Source organism: Pogona vitticeps, chromosome 7, assembly GCF_051106095.1.
Source record: "Pogona vitticeps strain Pit_001003342236 chromosome 7, PviZW2.1, whole genome shotgun sequence".
Lineage (NCBI taxonomy): Eukaryota > Metazoa > Chordata > Lepidosauria > Squamata > Agamidae > Pogona > Pogona vitticeps.
Window position 1 is genome coordinate 24,118,076 of NC_135789.1, and position 16,292 is coordinate 24,134,367.

At 45.7% G+C, this 16,292-nt stretch overlaps 2 long non-coding RNA genes across 2 annotated transcripts in view; one reads left to right on the plus strand and one right to left on the minus strand.

The window, feature by feature from the left end:
• LOC144584072 (uncharacterized) overlaps positions 1–16,292 on the plus strand; it is a 109,205-nt gene that overhangs the window by 27,012 nt on the left and 65,901 nt on the right. The window lies entirely within an intron of this gene.
• Positions 14,316–16,033, minus strand: LOC144583998 (uncharacterized). The gene is made up of 2 exons (XR_013537976.1): positions 15,751–16,033; positions 14,316–14,755 (listed from the first exon to the last, which is right to left on the minus strand). It is a non-coding gene; the product is annotated as an uncharacterized LOC144583998 (long non-coding RNA).

Genomic DNA, 16,292 nt, shown 5'->3' on the forward strand with positions numbered 1-16,292 from the left:
CCTTCTTAAAGAACTGGACCCAGGACTCAAGATGAGGCCTAACCAGTGCCGAATAGAAGAGAACTAGTACCTCACATGATTTGGAGACTAGACTCCTCTTAATGCAGCCTGAAATAGCATTGGCCTTTTTTGCCGCATCATGATACTGTTGGCTCATATTCAGCTTGTGATCTAAAACAACTCCAAGATTCTTCGCTGCATCCCAGTGGCTCTCGGGTTTTTGTTTTGATCTCAGGAAGCTGACACTCAGGGGTGCTGTTCATTTGTCAGACTCCTTGCTGAGCTGGCTCAGTAGGCAGATCTCGTCCAAATCTTTGAAGTGGAGGGACTGTGGAAGGACGCTTCCCATCCCCACACCCAATGGCAGCAGTGTGGCGCCGTGGGGCAAATTCGTGGGCCCCCCCACACCGTGGCTGCATGGGACAACAAGGCGTCTCAAGGGGAAGGCCTGGCAACCCAGAATTCCAAACATTGGTGGGTGGGTGAAACCCATTTGGGAAGCATGAAGCGCTACCCCGCTAAACCAGCGCTATGGCAGATTGCCACCGGAAAACATGAAATTTGCATTAACTGCTTTGCATTTCAAAAATCTTCTTCAATCTTTGAAGAGGAGTCGAGAGCCGATTGAGAAACCATCTCCCGAGCCCGCCTCTCTTGCCTTGGCAAACAAAGAATGCCTATTTATTATTTACAGTGAATTAATTATTTACATACAATGTTTTATCATGCACTCAGTATAACACTTTTATTAATTCTTGGGTTCTATCAATCCGTGCCTTCTCTTCCATTCAGGGGATGTCAGAATCCCACTGTATCTGTTCACAGTACAAGATAATCCAATTTGGTTTTCCAGTTGGTGGTTGTTGTTGTTGTTTTACCCTTCTTTTTAAAAACCCTCCACCCTCCCGGGCTCTGTTGTGACAAATAAATTACTCGCAATGTGATGGGAAAGAGTGAAAGGTGACATCAGTTAGGAGAAGAGAAGAACTTTCCAAATACTTTGCTCTTCCTTGGCTCTTTAATGGAGGGATTTAAACAGTTCAAATCGAGAAAGGCGCTTCCCAAAGGTCTTTAAAAGCAGCAATTAACTTCCAAGTAACTGCGGGATAATTGCTTTCTCATCTGTAACTCAGGGAACCAGGAGCCACTTGGACAAAGGCAGAAGTACCACCAGAAAAGGGAATCTAGCAGTAACTGGAAAAATATCCAAGAAGACCGCATTTCACAAAACAATGTTGCTGAAAATGGTGGAGCATGACCCACTGATAGAGGTGCCAGAGAGAGAGAGAGAGGTGGATGGCAATTTCAAACTTTCCTGGGAATTCTGGACATCTCCAGACATCTCCTCAAGATTCAAGAGGTGAAGAAAGGGTATTGGCTGGTGGCTCGATCATCCAGGTCATAAAGGAATCCACTCCGGGTTTTGCCCTGAACTTTACAGGAGCTCTCCAAAGGGCTGATCCCTCTCCTGAAAACAGATTTTGCACTTGTAAAGGGTTGTGTTTTTTTTGGTGGGGTGGGGGAGCCACTTCATCACACTCCCCCCACCTCAAAACTTTTTCGATAGGCATTAGAAAGAAGGGGAAGCCCTCTGCCCATGTTCAGATGCATGCTCGATTGGCTTCTGTTTCATGTGTTCCAGCCCAGAGCTTTAGCCCAGGAAGGTTTGTGCAGAAAATGGGTCCAGATAATTCCATATCCGATTTGGGGATTGGAATGACCCGTGTACATGCAGAAGACAAGAGATAGACTACACTATCTTCTCTCTGCCTGTTCACCCACATTCATACTGTTCCTCATCACCAGTGGCGATCAGGTGAATGCTTAAACGGCAACTCACTCTGAGTGTTACAGTTCTCTGGTCCCTATTCCCGGGCAGTCATTATCTCTCTTTCTCTCTCTCTCTTGCCTTGGTTGAGATGCTGTAAATAAAGTGTGACCGAAGTATCCATGGGGGATTTGTTCCAAGCTCCACCACGAATGCTGAAAACCTTGGATAAGAGCGAACCCTATATACAGCTTTGTCTCTGGTTCCCTCTAGTGGCTAGTTCTGGTAGTTACAGCATGGAAATACATATTTCTGGGTTTTTTTCTTTTAATATTTTTAATATTATCAGGCTGTGGATAAGTAAAACCATGGATACTGATCCTGCAGATATGGGGGTCCTACTGTGTATATCCTTACTCTGACTGCAAAAGTAATTTACTGCATAGGGCACGATTAATGAGTCACATTACTAGAATGCCAGAAAAGGAGTGGAAGATACTCCCTATTACCCTCTAGTGGCCAGTTCTGATATTGCCTCTTGAAAATGCTTTAAAAAGACTAAAGGGAACAATATTACATTTGTAACCTAGGATTAAGAAGAGAACAGCACAAAAGTAGGGAAAACGTGAGGAAATTTATTTATTTATTTATACCCCGCACTATCTGGCAACAAGGTCACTCTGGGTGGCTTAAAATGCATCTTTTGAAAACCGGAGAGATCCTTGTTATAAATGCTATTCATTAGTTTCAAACCCCGACCCCAAAACTTTGTATTATTTTTGAATTGGTACTTAGTTTTGCTACCATTACGCAAAGTAACTAGTCACTTGTCGCTATATAACCTGTAATTAGTTACATCCATGGTGGTGGTTTGAACACGTATCCAATCATGAGCCTCTTCCACCCCCATTTCTGCTTGAGGAAATATAACAGTGCAAAGGAAGAGAGAAGAGAGAAGACAGATCTGGTCATCTCCTTGATCTATGATGCCCAACTTCCTTGTGATTCAACCCACCTAAGAGTAACCTGAGAAATTCAGGTTCTTCCTGCTGTTTTCCTTTTTCTGGACCAGATTTGGGAGGTGGTGCATCTCTCACAGCGTGTATTCTGGACTCCTTTTCTAACAGCTTGATCTCCTGAGACCTTTCAAAGTAAATCGAATACTTCCTTATTTGCGGAGGATTAGAGAGTGTTCCAGGACTGATCGACTCAGAAACTTTGATTGGTAGTGATGGAGGAAAGCATTGCACGAGACGGGCTTTCCAGGAAGTAGGAGAACTCAGAAATCAGCTTCTCTTTTGCTGACTGACAAAGGAGAAACAGTTGCCTGTCAAAGGCTTTAACTTCTTTTCCCAGACTAACCCTCTTGTCAAGACCACGCAGAGGTCAGCTGTAACCTTAATTTCCCTTGTTTTAACTCCCAGCCTTTGGTCTTTCTTCCCCTGATTCTACGACTTGTCTTACAACGCCGTGACTCCTGAGACCTCTTTGGCATCCACTGAAAGTTCTTAGATGCGTTAATCCGGTGACCTCTTGGCCTCCTTCTCGTCAAAGGGATGCAGCTAAGTTTTAGCCTGCAGTTAAAATGTGAAGGATTTATTTCTGGAACCCTCTTCAAATGTTGAACTGCCTTGGCCAATGTGGATTCTTTGCTTCTTCATAACAGTGTTCCAACAGCAGATGGTTGCTCTATGCGAGACGACTGAAAAAGCATTTTCCTTTGGTGCTCTCCTGCCAATGGTGTGGAATGAGGGTGCAGACAAACATAGGTGCTGGTGGACTCCAAGAGGAGATACGGAAGTATTGATGGAGGAGCCACCAACTGGCAGACGGGCGTGACAGACTCTCTCTTTTTGACATCTGAGTGGCTCCTTTTCATTTGACTAGTTCCACTTTGCCTTCATGGAGGCTGCTAAACAATGAAACCGGCAATTAAGGCAAACAGTGAAAATAGTAAGCTCTTTGGCATGCTAATTAGATTTAATCTCCTTGGGTAGAAAAGCCCAGATTGATTTCAACACCTGGCATCTCAAGTGTAAATAGAACTGTGGGTAGAAGAGTGGAGGGGGGGAGGCCTTGGACAAAACTTTGGAAATTTTTCCTGAGTATAAGTGGATGCTGCTCTTTGGCATGGCGTGTTGTGGGGCTGGGGTTTCGCAGCTGAGAGGTTTCCTCCAGCACTCCGTGAAGGAAAAGAGGAACCTCATTAGGCCAATTAAGCCAAGCCTCAAATGTCGCCCTTCCCAAGTGGAGGCTAGAGGATGGGATTTCTGGAATTCCTCTCCCATAACTCGGCTGGAACTCTGCAGGCAGAATAAAAAAATATTAAAAATAAATAGATACATTTTCTTCCTTTGCAAAGAAGTGGCATACACGAAGGCTGCTCTTATTCCTTCTGGTTTGGGGACTTAAATTCCAATAATTCTGCCTGCAAGGTTCCAGCCAAGTTATGCTTTTGTCCAAATGGCTCCCGGTTCCCCGAGTTAAGGAAACAATGTCATTTCAGTATATCAGGAGAGATTTTTAAGAGGAAATATGAAAATAGTGATGGAGGAGCCACCAACTGGCAGACAGGCATGACAGACTCTTTTTTTGACATCTGAGTGGTTCCTTTTCATTTGACTACTTCCACTTTGCCTTCATGTTGTTGCTGTTGTTTAGTTGTTGTCTAGATGTTCAGACTGGAGGCATCTGGCAACCCATGGAAGAACCGGTGATCCACCGCTCTTGTAGACATATGCCAGGAGGACTCCTCCTGCTAGAAGCTGCAGTGTTTGGGTCAAGAATCCTTGCATTTAAGTCTTGGCTGCTGGTGCAGGAGGAGACTCCATGGTGTGCGTGGAGAAGCTACATGAGCTCTATCTGATGCCACTTTGCCAAGCCTCGTTTGGCACGAGGAATCGGATCTGTCAGCCGGCTCTACACTGCTTTCTTCCCCTCCGAATGAGAGTTAAACATTTATTAGGTGCACTTCAGGAGTGAGATGACACGGGCGCATGTTAAGGAGCGTTGGCAGGAGAACTTTCCAGCCAGCAAAATGAGAAGGCTCAGTGTTTTCCTGTGGATGGTGCACTTAGAGAGAGATGGCGGAGAGATGGCTTGTTCCCTTCAGGGTCGGTGGTGACAGATGGACGGCTCGCCTCCTGGGGACCAGGCATCAGGTGAGGGACGCCGCTCCCCTCTTGCAGGACAGCAAAACCTTCTACCGATCTGAGATCCTATCCCCTCTTTATGTGGAATGAATCCTGCCTTTCAGGTTTAAATGAGGAGACATTAGGTCACGATGGCTGCACTCGATATTAAATTAAAGGAAGCGTGAAGCCTGAATCGTGCCCAGAAGTTGCTGGCGCTGGCCATTCCTGGACCTGCAATGGAGGGAATGCACGGCTTTACCCATGTTGTGGGTCTTCTATGCTCATCAACCCCAGTTTGCTTGGGTCTCTGGATCTGGCATGAAAGGGGTTGTAGTTCAGCAATGTAGGAGAAAATGGGCTCCTCGTTCCTCCCACGGACGTCGTATGGTGGTGATTCTGATGTCCTGGAAGTGGTAATTCCACTCTGGGTTTTAATACGAACTTTGCAGCAGCTCTCTAAGTGCTGAACTTTTCTGAGGGATTGGAATTCAAAGCTTGTAATGGCCTGATTCACTTCTGGAAGCCATTGAGGGCATTGGCTCTCACTCCTTGGAGATACTCCTGTCTGTGGCTACTCAGGAACAAATAAGGTCCATGCTGTACATACCCAAATGCATTCTCTTTATTATAGGCTACCAGACTTCATATCGCCTGCCAGCTATGCAGCCCTGAGCAATTCCTGCATTGTTATTACTAAACCAGCTCCTTCTACAGATTTTGGGTTTCCCAAAAGGCACACACGTATTCACATTTGAGTTTAGAAATAACAGGAGGCTTGGGATCTGCACCCCCCCCCCCAAAAAGAGGAAAATCTAGAAGAGGCAAGAGAAAATCTCAGCTTGCTTGAAAATTGTGTAAACTGTATTCTTCTGGGTTTCTCTCCAGAGCCAAACCCATGAGAAATGACCAACGTTTGGAATTATCTTAGCAGCCTAGTGTTCATCTGGCTTGTCATATTTAGATATATTACAAAGCATCCTTTTCTCCAGAATATCTTCTCCGACTTGGAAAGGACAGGAAGGGTTATGTTATTTATTCATAGAATTTATAATCTGCAGCTCGGATTGTTCGCTGAGCGACACACTTCTTCATTAAAATGAAGAGACAAGACAGGACGCCAGAGATGTGTCACAAAAGGAAAGGGGAGGCAAAGGAAGAACATGAACATGGAGACGCAAGTCGTTTATCTTATGAGGTCCCCCAGGCAAGTCCATCAAAATTTTCATCTGCTACGTTCCACAGATGACAACGGAGAATTTTATCTCGGATCATTTTAAATCAAGATTTCTCAAAAAGTGTACAAGTATTCACATTTGGGGTAGAAGGAACAGGGGGTTTCGGGTCCCCACACCCCCAAAAAGTAAAATCTAGAAGAAGCAACAGGAACAGAACAGCCCATTTGTCTATCCAGGATTTACCCAGTGCGATCTATTTGTAATCATACCATAGGAGTCCTTATCTACAGAATCGGTATCTGTGGATTCACTTATCCAATTTGAAAAGATTAAAAATATTAAAAGAAAAATGCTAGAAATATATATTTCTGAGAATGAAATTACCAGAACTGGCCATTAGAGGGAGCCAGAGACCATGCTATGTATAGCATCCACTGGAGAAATAGATTTCCACACCATCATTACCAGAACTGGCCATTAGAGGGAGACAGAGACCATGCTATGTATAGCATTTGCTATTATCCATGTTTTCAGTATCTGCGGGGAGGGAGGCGCTAGGAACTGATTCCCCCATGGATTCAAAGGTCCTACTTTAGTTCTCCTCACTTGTCTTTACAAAGATTTTGCAGGCCTCTTGAATTTCCACCTATGACTAACGCCTCCTCCTGTTCCAGATACAGTTTTTGCAGGGGTAGGTTTTCATGATTAGATTTGAAATAAATATACTGTACATTGTAATCTTAAAATTGAAAGGCTGTAAAATAGTTGGGTAAGTACACTAACGATGGCATAACGGTGTGACTGTGTCAGACGGAATATCTAAAGATCTAAGGAACAGACCGCAACGTTTTCTACAGTAATATGAGTGTCATGGCTTCATCTGCACGCCAAATCCCATTTTCAGTCTTGCTGTGGATGGAAATTAGTGAGCCATGCTGATAACCCTATGAAAAGATGTAAGGCCCATGCTGGGGGTTGTGTTTTTTGGGGTCTAAATCCCTATCGAATGCTAATTCTCCTTCGCTAAAATGGATATAATTCTGTTTATCTTGGTTAGCCTCTTTCTCCTGATTAAAAAGTGTGTGCGTTTAAGGGACGAGGGACTGGCCGTGAATTCAAGGATCAGCCCAAATAGCATACTGCACCTCAAAACAACCCCATAGCATGATCAAGAGCGATCCAGACCAGGATAATTGTCGTAGCACCTTAGAATCATAGAATGATTGAGTTGAAAGGGTCCTGTAAGGCAGGGGTCCCCAGCCTTGGGCCTCGAGATGTTCTTGGACTTCAGCTCCCAGAAATCCTGGCCAGCAGAGGTGGTGGTGAAGGCTTCTGGGAGTTGTAGTCCAAGAACATCTGGAGGCCCAAGGTTGGGGACCACTGCTGTAATGCTATTGAGCCCAACCCTCTGCTCAGTGCAGGAATCCACAACAAAACAAAGGCTATCTAAAAAGCCAGCATCTCAGAGCTGCCAAGAAGAACTTCATAGAATCATAAAATCACGAAGGGGCCTCTTAAGGACATGGAGCCCAAGGCAGGAATCCCAATCAAAGCAGATCTAACAGATCGTTATCCAATGGTCTCTTGAAGGCCTCCAGGGTCAGACCGCTCACTTGCTCCTGAGGTCATGGGTTCCCTTGTCGTACTGGTCTAACAGGAAGTTTTTCCTGATTTTCAACCAAAATCTGGCTTCCTGTCACTTGAGCCCCTTATGACGTGTCCTGCCCTCTGGGGGTGATGAAGAACACATCGCTGCCTCTCTACTGTAGGACTATCTTTCAAGTCTTTGAAAAGGGTTATCCTATCTCCCCTCTGTTCTCTTTTCTCAAGGGTAAACATACCCATTTCTTTCAGTCTTTCCTGAATCAACCTTGAGAAGTCAACATCCTTTTTAATAGACCATGGATGCAGTTACAGTTTGGAAACGAAACGGGATTTTTGAACTCAGTTTAAAGTCACAGGGTTTGGGGACTCTTGCGTGCATCCTCTCGGGACAACTTTTAGTTCCTTTGGAAGCTGTGTTATCTATTGGTAGCTACACGGGCTTTTAAAATTGTTTCATTTCTGAGCGAATGGGCACCACAAGACTCCAGCACCCTGTGTTTTACCCTCCCAAGGCTATGCATTTCCAGAGTGAAAACCTCATGCTGCTGTATCTACAGGGCAGTGTGAAGTTGCTGGTGCATCGTCCTGTAACTGCTTTCAAGGGTTTTGTCCTGCGCTCATCTGCCCCTGGGCTAGCTGCCTCTCACAGCCACTTGTCCCCCCCCCAAAAAAATTAATACCCCGTGTTGAGATGACATGGGTGGCAAGGTCCAACGCCATGTTTTTCTGCTCTGTGTGATTTTTATTCTTTGTTTTAATTTTTCCTAAGTGGCATAGTGCTAGATCAGTATTACAGATAGGGGGGAAAGAAAAAAATAGATCAGACTGCAAGGTTTTTCTGCCGCCTGAAACCCATGATCCTGATGTCCAATACTCAAGAAACCCCACAAACTCAGTTTACTTAAACACAGACAAGCACACATGCCAAGACGATGCAAAATAAGCCGCACCAGCAATCAAGTTAAAATAAACAACTCCTTCATGGATGTTTAAAATGACTCACTTTTTGACCCAAAAAAAGGTGTGCTTAGCTGTACGTTGTGTAGGTGGAAAATTTTAAATCGATTTCAAGCATGCTAAACCCGATGCAAAATTCAGAAGTACAGTATTATGATATGTCAGAGTGCTCACTCAGAACTCCTCAAGAAATTGTGACACACACCCTGCTCATGTGCTCTTTCAGCTCCTGGTACAGGTCCATACATGGTGAAGAAGCTCTACTACGAAGGGAATGGGCCAACTAGCACCTTATCAGCACCCTGAATTTGGCTTCCTAAGCATGCAGCTTGCTATAAGAAGCTAACTCAGGAGAATCTCAAATGGGCCAGAGAGGATGCGGAAGAATGAGACGTCTCGGTGTGTATATAAAGAGAGCATCCTTTGCCAATTTAACTCATGTCTGGAAGTCAGATCAGTAATTAGATTCCAGCGTGAAACCACAACGATGAGTCTCCGTCCACCCTGGGAATAAGCCTATTTAACTCCCTTCCGTGTATCATTTATCAGAGCCTGATAAGAGTCGAGGAATAATACTGCCAGCCAACTCAATAGATACGCGCTCCCGGTCTGCACCTCTCCGCACCCATGCACTGCTGCTTTGGGATGGGGAGGCTAATTAGGATCTACACAAGAGGCACATTTGCAACAGAGCATCAAAAGGAAAAAAACCCCAGCATTTAAATTCATTAACAGTCCAGGAACAGTCTTTCTTGGAGTGGCATTGTAATCACTCCCCAGCTTCCAAGAGAGGAATTGTTTTTCCTGAGCCGTTTCTTGAGGGTAAAGGGTGGAGAAAAGGCTGTGCTCCTGCAGAAACCAATGGACTTACAGCTCCCATCGTCCCTTCCTGCTGGCCAGACTGATGGGGATCTGGTGTTCAATCATCCTTGGAAAGGGCCAACCGATCTTCAATTGAAGTGTGTTTGTGTGTGGAGGTCTCGGATGCCAAAAAGAGAGAGAGAGAGACGGATATATCCTTGGAGGCAAAAATGTTGGAACAGAGGCGATCCTATTTTGAGCACATGACAAGAAGGCAGGATTCCTCTGGAAAAGACCGTCATGCTGGGAAAAGTCGAAGGCAGCAGGAAAAGAGGAAGGTCTAATACAAGATGGACTGACTCCCTAAAGGAAGCCACAGGGTTGAGTCTGCAAGAGAGGCTCTTGAGGACGGGACATTTTGAAGATTGCATATTCAAGTATTCACTATAAGTTGAGGGTGACTTGGTGGCACATAACAACATGGTCTCAGTGGCTTTCGACACCATCGACCATGGGGTCCTTCTGGACGAGAATGGGAGCCCCTGTTTTATGGTGGTTCTGCTCCTACCTGGCTGATTGGGTCCAGAAAGTGGTGGTGGGGGACAGTAGCTCTGATCCATGGCAGTTGAATCATGGGGTTCCTCAGGGTTCTGTACTGTCCCCCCTGCTATACAATATCTACATGAAACCGCTGGGGGAGGTCATTAGGAGGTTTGGGCTGAGGAGTCAGCAAAATGCTGATGACACCCAGCTCTGCCTCTCATTCTCTACCAATCCAGGTGTGGCAGTCGCCATTCTGAACTCATTCCTGGACTCGATAATGGACTGGATGAGGGTCACTAAACTGAGGCTCAATCCAGACAAGTCGGAAGTGCTGCTGGTAGGTGCTCCACCAGATAGGTTAGAGGGCCATTTCCCTGCCCTAGACAGGGTTGCACTCCCCCTGGGGTAGGGCTGGGGAACCCTTCTGGTTGAAAAAGAGTTGAATGCTTGAGAAAAAGAAAGTGGTAGATTTTCTCCCTGTCCGTCATGTCCATTTATAATTCCACGGTTTTCTAAATCCTTCTCCTTCGATCCCCCCCCCACTCCCAAATTCTTGGTGCATAGATCCAGACTTGTGTCGAACTGATGGAGAAAAATCATTACTTCCTAAACCTCTGGATTCAGCCAGGGAGGCTTTGCTTTGCGATGTCGTGGCGGCGGTGGTTTACAAATCACAAAACCCATTAATCTAATCCTAAAACAAATTTACAAGTTCTCTGAGAGCTTTTCAGAAAATGAGGGGAGAGAGAGAGAGAGAGAGAGAAGAGGAAATAAAGACCACACCTGGCAAGCTGTAAAGAGGACTCTCAACTGAAGAGGTTTTTTTTTGTTGGCTTCCTGGCTTTAGCAATTGGGATTTTCCAGGGGAGAGATAGTTATGTCAAGCTGCCGATGGCCTCTCATTACCCGACAGCCACATGAAATGCTAATTCTTGCATTTAAGCTCTGAGTTTCCCTCTTTGAACATCTTAGTCAGAGTGGTTTCGGAATTTTTTTTCTTCCTTCCAGTGTTCAGTAAGGATGGGATCTTCGGGATTCCAGGAACTCCCAGTCCCACCATTCAGCAGGAGCTCCCTCAAACTGGCAGGAGGTAGGGAACCCCCTTGGCCTCCATGCTGTTCCAATGTTCGAAGGGGCTGCTCTCCCCACTGCTGGGTTGAAGGCCCCCAGTCCCATAATTCAGCCTTGGGGGTTCTAGGATTGGGGACTTGAGTCGCTATCAAGTCGGACTTAAGTCACACCTGTGACCTGACTTGTTTCCCCCCCCCCAATGACTTGGACGTGACTCAGGACCCACTCATCCCCTACCATTTTTTTGGGGGGGAGGAGAGCTTATTTTTAATAGGGACTCAGATTTGGGACTTGGACCCAAACACTACTCATCATCCCTGGGACGTTCCTGCTGAATTGTGAGGCTGGGAGTCCTTGAATCTCAAAAATTCTCATCTGTCAACACAAGGTTTCCTTTCCTTTTCTGAGAAGGTTTTTCTTCCATCTGAATCCTGCTGGGTCTTGAGATGCATCAGTTTCAGGATTAGATCTGTGCATCTGTTTCTCCCAATCTCCTGTTCTCTTGGCGTTGGGCTACACAAACCCAGAAATTTCCAGACCGCGTCTATTTTGGGGTCCTGTATCCCCAACACAGGTAGAGTATACCAGATCAGAGAAGGCCTGGACATCAGGAGTAAGTTTTGAACCTTAAAACATGGAATACGCATCCTGGAACACACTGATCCCAAACTACTTACAATTTCGGGTGACTATTTCCAGTAGAAGTGGTGGTCAAAGAGCGGGGAACCAATGTTTTAAATTAGTTTTTTATTTTTTGGTGGGCGGCATTGTTCTCTTGCTGTCTCTTTTAGTCAACCGTATCTACCTAAGTGTTGTCACTTGCTAAACAATAAATTCTCATTAGCTATGTGGTAAGATTGCCAACATGATTCATATAAGTTCCATTGATGAGCCAATGTAGGCCAATTCTGGTTTGCTAAGTCATGAAGTCCTACTTGCTATCTGATCCCAACTATGCTAGGGTCCCTAGTTGGCTAGAACCCCTAATTAGCTAGGATTCCCTAATTGGCCAGGATCAGCTGCCCTGCGTAACTATCCTCCACATGTTCAAGCTAATGGAAATTAGGGAAGGAGCAGGGCTAGAGTACTACCTTGAAGGTTTGGTGGAGATTTCCTAACATTAAGGATGGGATAGGGTGAATGTATAGACGTTGTTTGAGAGAGGGAAGTGATAACAGGAGGGATGAGGTCAAGAGCTTCCATGGAAGCATATTTTTCAGGGGCAGGAGTTTCCATGGAGGAAGAAAACTGAAAGACGGGGAGGTCTCAGGTGAGGTTTGGGATATGTTCCTCCCATCCCTCAGGGTGGGTGACCTCTCGTCATTTCTGTTTTCTAGCCGATGACCACAACGATAGACTATTCAGAGCGGCACTAATATAGAATGCAATAATAATGAAATATGGGGCGTCCCTCCTCCGCTAAGAGGTTTGATGGTTGGTTGGACCTCCAGGCTAAAGGGAGATGGCTAAAACCTAGCAGGTGGCTGGTTGTGTCCACCAGGAGTCAATGTCATGAGCGCAGAGATGAAAGCCACCCTTGGCTGTCAGGCCACAAGAATTGATGCCCTGCTTTGTGGCATTGATCTGGAATTGATAAAACCTGCCCCTGCTGATGGGATGATGATAATAGGGTCAATATTAAGAGCTCTCTGTGAGAGCGCATGAGGCATCAGATATGAAAACAAGAGAGAAGGTCATCTCTTCCTTGGGGTGAGTAGTCCATGAGCTAGATGAGATGGGATCCCACCACCTTACAGGTGACTCCCAAGCCCACGTGTGAGAATGGATTCCAAAGGGCCACCATGGTTCTGGAGATCCTTTTTCCACCCTGAATTTTCCCACCACTCTGAAACAATAAATCCGCTCTTGGTTTGAATTTGATCTTTCCAGGAGCTGTCTGAGGTGCTTCAACCTATTCCCCAAAACTGGATCAGCCCAGCAGACGGCTCCTTTGTAAGCAGAGATCTGGAGGGCTTTCCCCCTGCCCTATGACACTGGGGTCGCCGGCCTCCATTGCTCTTGACTTGGGCAGGAAGCTGAAATAGCCACGATCCACTTGCCAACATCCGCGAGGATCCTAAAATGCTGTCCATTTGCTTTTTGTTCCTTCTATTCAGTTGTGTCCAACTTTCTAGAGACCTGTTGGACTTACTCTCAAGGAGATTTTAGAACTGTACTGCACAGGGACAGCGGTTTCTAAGATATTTTTTAAAAAATGAAATAGAGATTTTGTATATCTTGGTTCAACCATCAACCCAAATGGAGACTGCAATCAAGAAATCAGAAGGCGACTGAGACTTGGAAGGGAGCAAAGACGGAATTAGAAAACATGGGATATGTGTAAGGATATGTTCACTGGAAACCAAGACCATCCACACTCTTGAATTTCCAGTCACCGTGTATGGGTGTGAAAGCCGGACAGCGAAGAAAGCTGATTAGAGGAAAAATTCATTTGTTTGAAATGTGGTGCTGGAGGAGAGCTTTGAGGATACCCTGGACCACCAGAAAGATGAACAAACTGGATCCTAGATCAAATCAAGCCTGAACGATCTCTGGAGGCAAGAAAAGATGACGCCGAGGCTGTCCTACTTTGGGCACCACATGAGAAGACCGGATTCTCTGGAAAAGACCCTCATGCTAAAAAAAAAGGGCAGAAGGCAGCAGGCAAAGAGGAAGACCAAATACGAGATGGATTGGCTCCCTAAAAGAAGCCACAACCTTGAGTTTAAAAGAGTGGCATAGGGCTGTTGAGGAGAGGACCCTTTCGAGATCACTCATTCACGGAGTTGTCATAAAGGTTTTCCAAAGGGTTGTGTCCACCCTGCAGCTCGGTTGCAGAAAAGTCACTGGGACTTAATCGGTAGGACTTTAGTTAGTCAGGGAGTAGGTCCCACCAAGTTTGATGCAGGACGAAGTCTGGGTCCAAGCCAATGGATGGAGAGTGATGGGCCCATTGGTTTCATAGACAGTGGAAGAGAAGGAGGAAAAGAACGGGTGTCTTGGACATTTTGATACAATGCATAGTTAACGAGCTGAATTGGTCGGCACCTGTTGCCATGACAGCCCTGGGCTTAGAGGAATTTGGAGTGTGATGATTATGCAGGCCCATGGGCACAGTTGATCAGAAGGTCATCCATAATGGCAGCTCTCATGCAACCGGACAGAGTTTACGCCAGGGAACGGTTACGAGATATTAAATCAGCAATTTCCCCTTTATTCTCTCCTTCTAAGCTTCCCAGAACATCACCATGGACAATGTCATGAGGCAAGGCCTTTAATAGGCGGGTCAAATTTCCCATGGCTTGTGGTCCAATCAGAACTTAGACAGCAGAACCCAGAACAAGTGAACGGTGCAGACTCCAGACCCATAGGAGCACGGAATTTACTCCAGATTTAAAGATGTACTTTACAAAAGCCATTCGAGGGGCAGAACCTCTGGAGGGTGGTAAGGCTAGCATCTCCACTGGCTCACATCTGCCGGCCAGCCCGCCCTCTGTCCCTGCTCACAAAAAGAAGAGATCAAGGGTGAGGGGAAACCAAAGCTAAGTCTCCTTTTCTCTCTGACGAGTGGGGAAAAATTCACTCCACTAAGGTTCTTATTCTTTAAAAAAAAGGATTTACTTGATCTGCTTGTCTCATGAAAAATGATGCCATTTGTTATCAGAAGCCTGTCCACTTCCAGGCTTGTGATATGTTCATCCCTGGCAGAAAAAAAGAGGAAAACTATTTTGCAACATATAAATTTGAAAAATGCAATGAAACACTCTGCTTCCCTTTCTAAAATGCAAGCATGCCTTAGTCCTCGGGACCGTGCATAGAAACATCGGCCCTAAGTGAAGCATATGGATTCTTCCCCCCCCGCCCAACATGGATAATAAATCTTCACATTTATTGTATTCATTTGAAACATCTCTTCCCCACCTTCTTCCTTAAGAAGACCCCCAAGGCAGCTCACATCATTCAAAGACGACATTTAAAACAAAAACGCAGCAAGTTTATAGATACTAAATGGAATCAGTGCAGAAGGGACTCAGAGATCGCCTGATCCTTCATCTCTGATTAGCAGGCCAACAGGTCTCTATACTCAGATAAATCCAGTAAAGTTCCAGCTAAAACCCGGAGCAGATTGCCTGCCCCTGAAAACCTGGAATCACAAGCTATCTCTGGACAGCTGTGAGACATCTGGGAGTATTTTGAGTCAGGCCAATGCTTCATTTACCTGAACTGACCATCTGCCCCTAAACCTGTTTATCTACAATTTTTTAAAAAAAGACCCTTATCTATTCCTCCCTATTAATAAATGGGCTTTTGTTAGTTTTGCTTTCTTGAAGATTCACTCTTCACACCACACAGAGGACTCGTAAGGAAATTCTCCACCTTTTGTCTCAGCCAGGCTAAGAGCTATAACTATTCCTGGAATCAAGAACATCTTCTTGTGATGATCTGCTGTGTTGCATAACAAAGAGCCGATCAGAAAAGCAGGAGCGCTAAAAAATTTCAGCCCTGGAAAGATAACTGATGTACACAAGGAAAATCCCACATCTTCTGAGCTAAGCGCCCAAAAGCTTTCTGCTCCTTCTTGCTTGCTTTCTTCTGCATTTAAATGTTGTTTAATCCTATTGATCATAATGTGCAAACCCTGGGATGTTGTACTTATCAGAAAATTAAGTACACCAAATGGAAATTTCACACCCACCTCTTTTTCTGTAGCTGGTATGTGTTTCCTTTAAATCTGTTCATCTGCCTTTGGTCCTTCACAGAGGCATGAGGGCGGGGAGGGGGGTTGTTCAGCTTTTCTTCTCTAAGCAGATCTCCTGGATGGAAAAAAACAACTGCACACACACACACACACACAATCCAGCAGGATCTTCCCCCACAACACTGCCAGGACCACTGGGTGTCACTAGTATCCCACACGAGCCCACTAGAAACCTCGAGGGCTCCTGGTTGTTTGAGTGCTAAACACAACCTTGCAGGTGGGCGCCGTCTTACATCTCCGCAGGGCTCCTTCTGCACCGCCGCCCGTGTGTCACAACACAGGCTGGCTTGCTCCCAGCATGCAGGTGGGCGCTACAGCCAGCAATGCATGCTCAACACAACGGCGGTGGAGTGACGGGTGGGAGGCCAGGGGACTGGGGGCACCAGGCAACACAGAGCTCCGCGTTTTGGCTGGGACGGATTGATGGAGAGATGGTCTGTTTCTCTTGCTATGGCTAGGCAGCAGATCTGAGGACCATG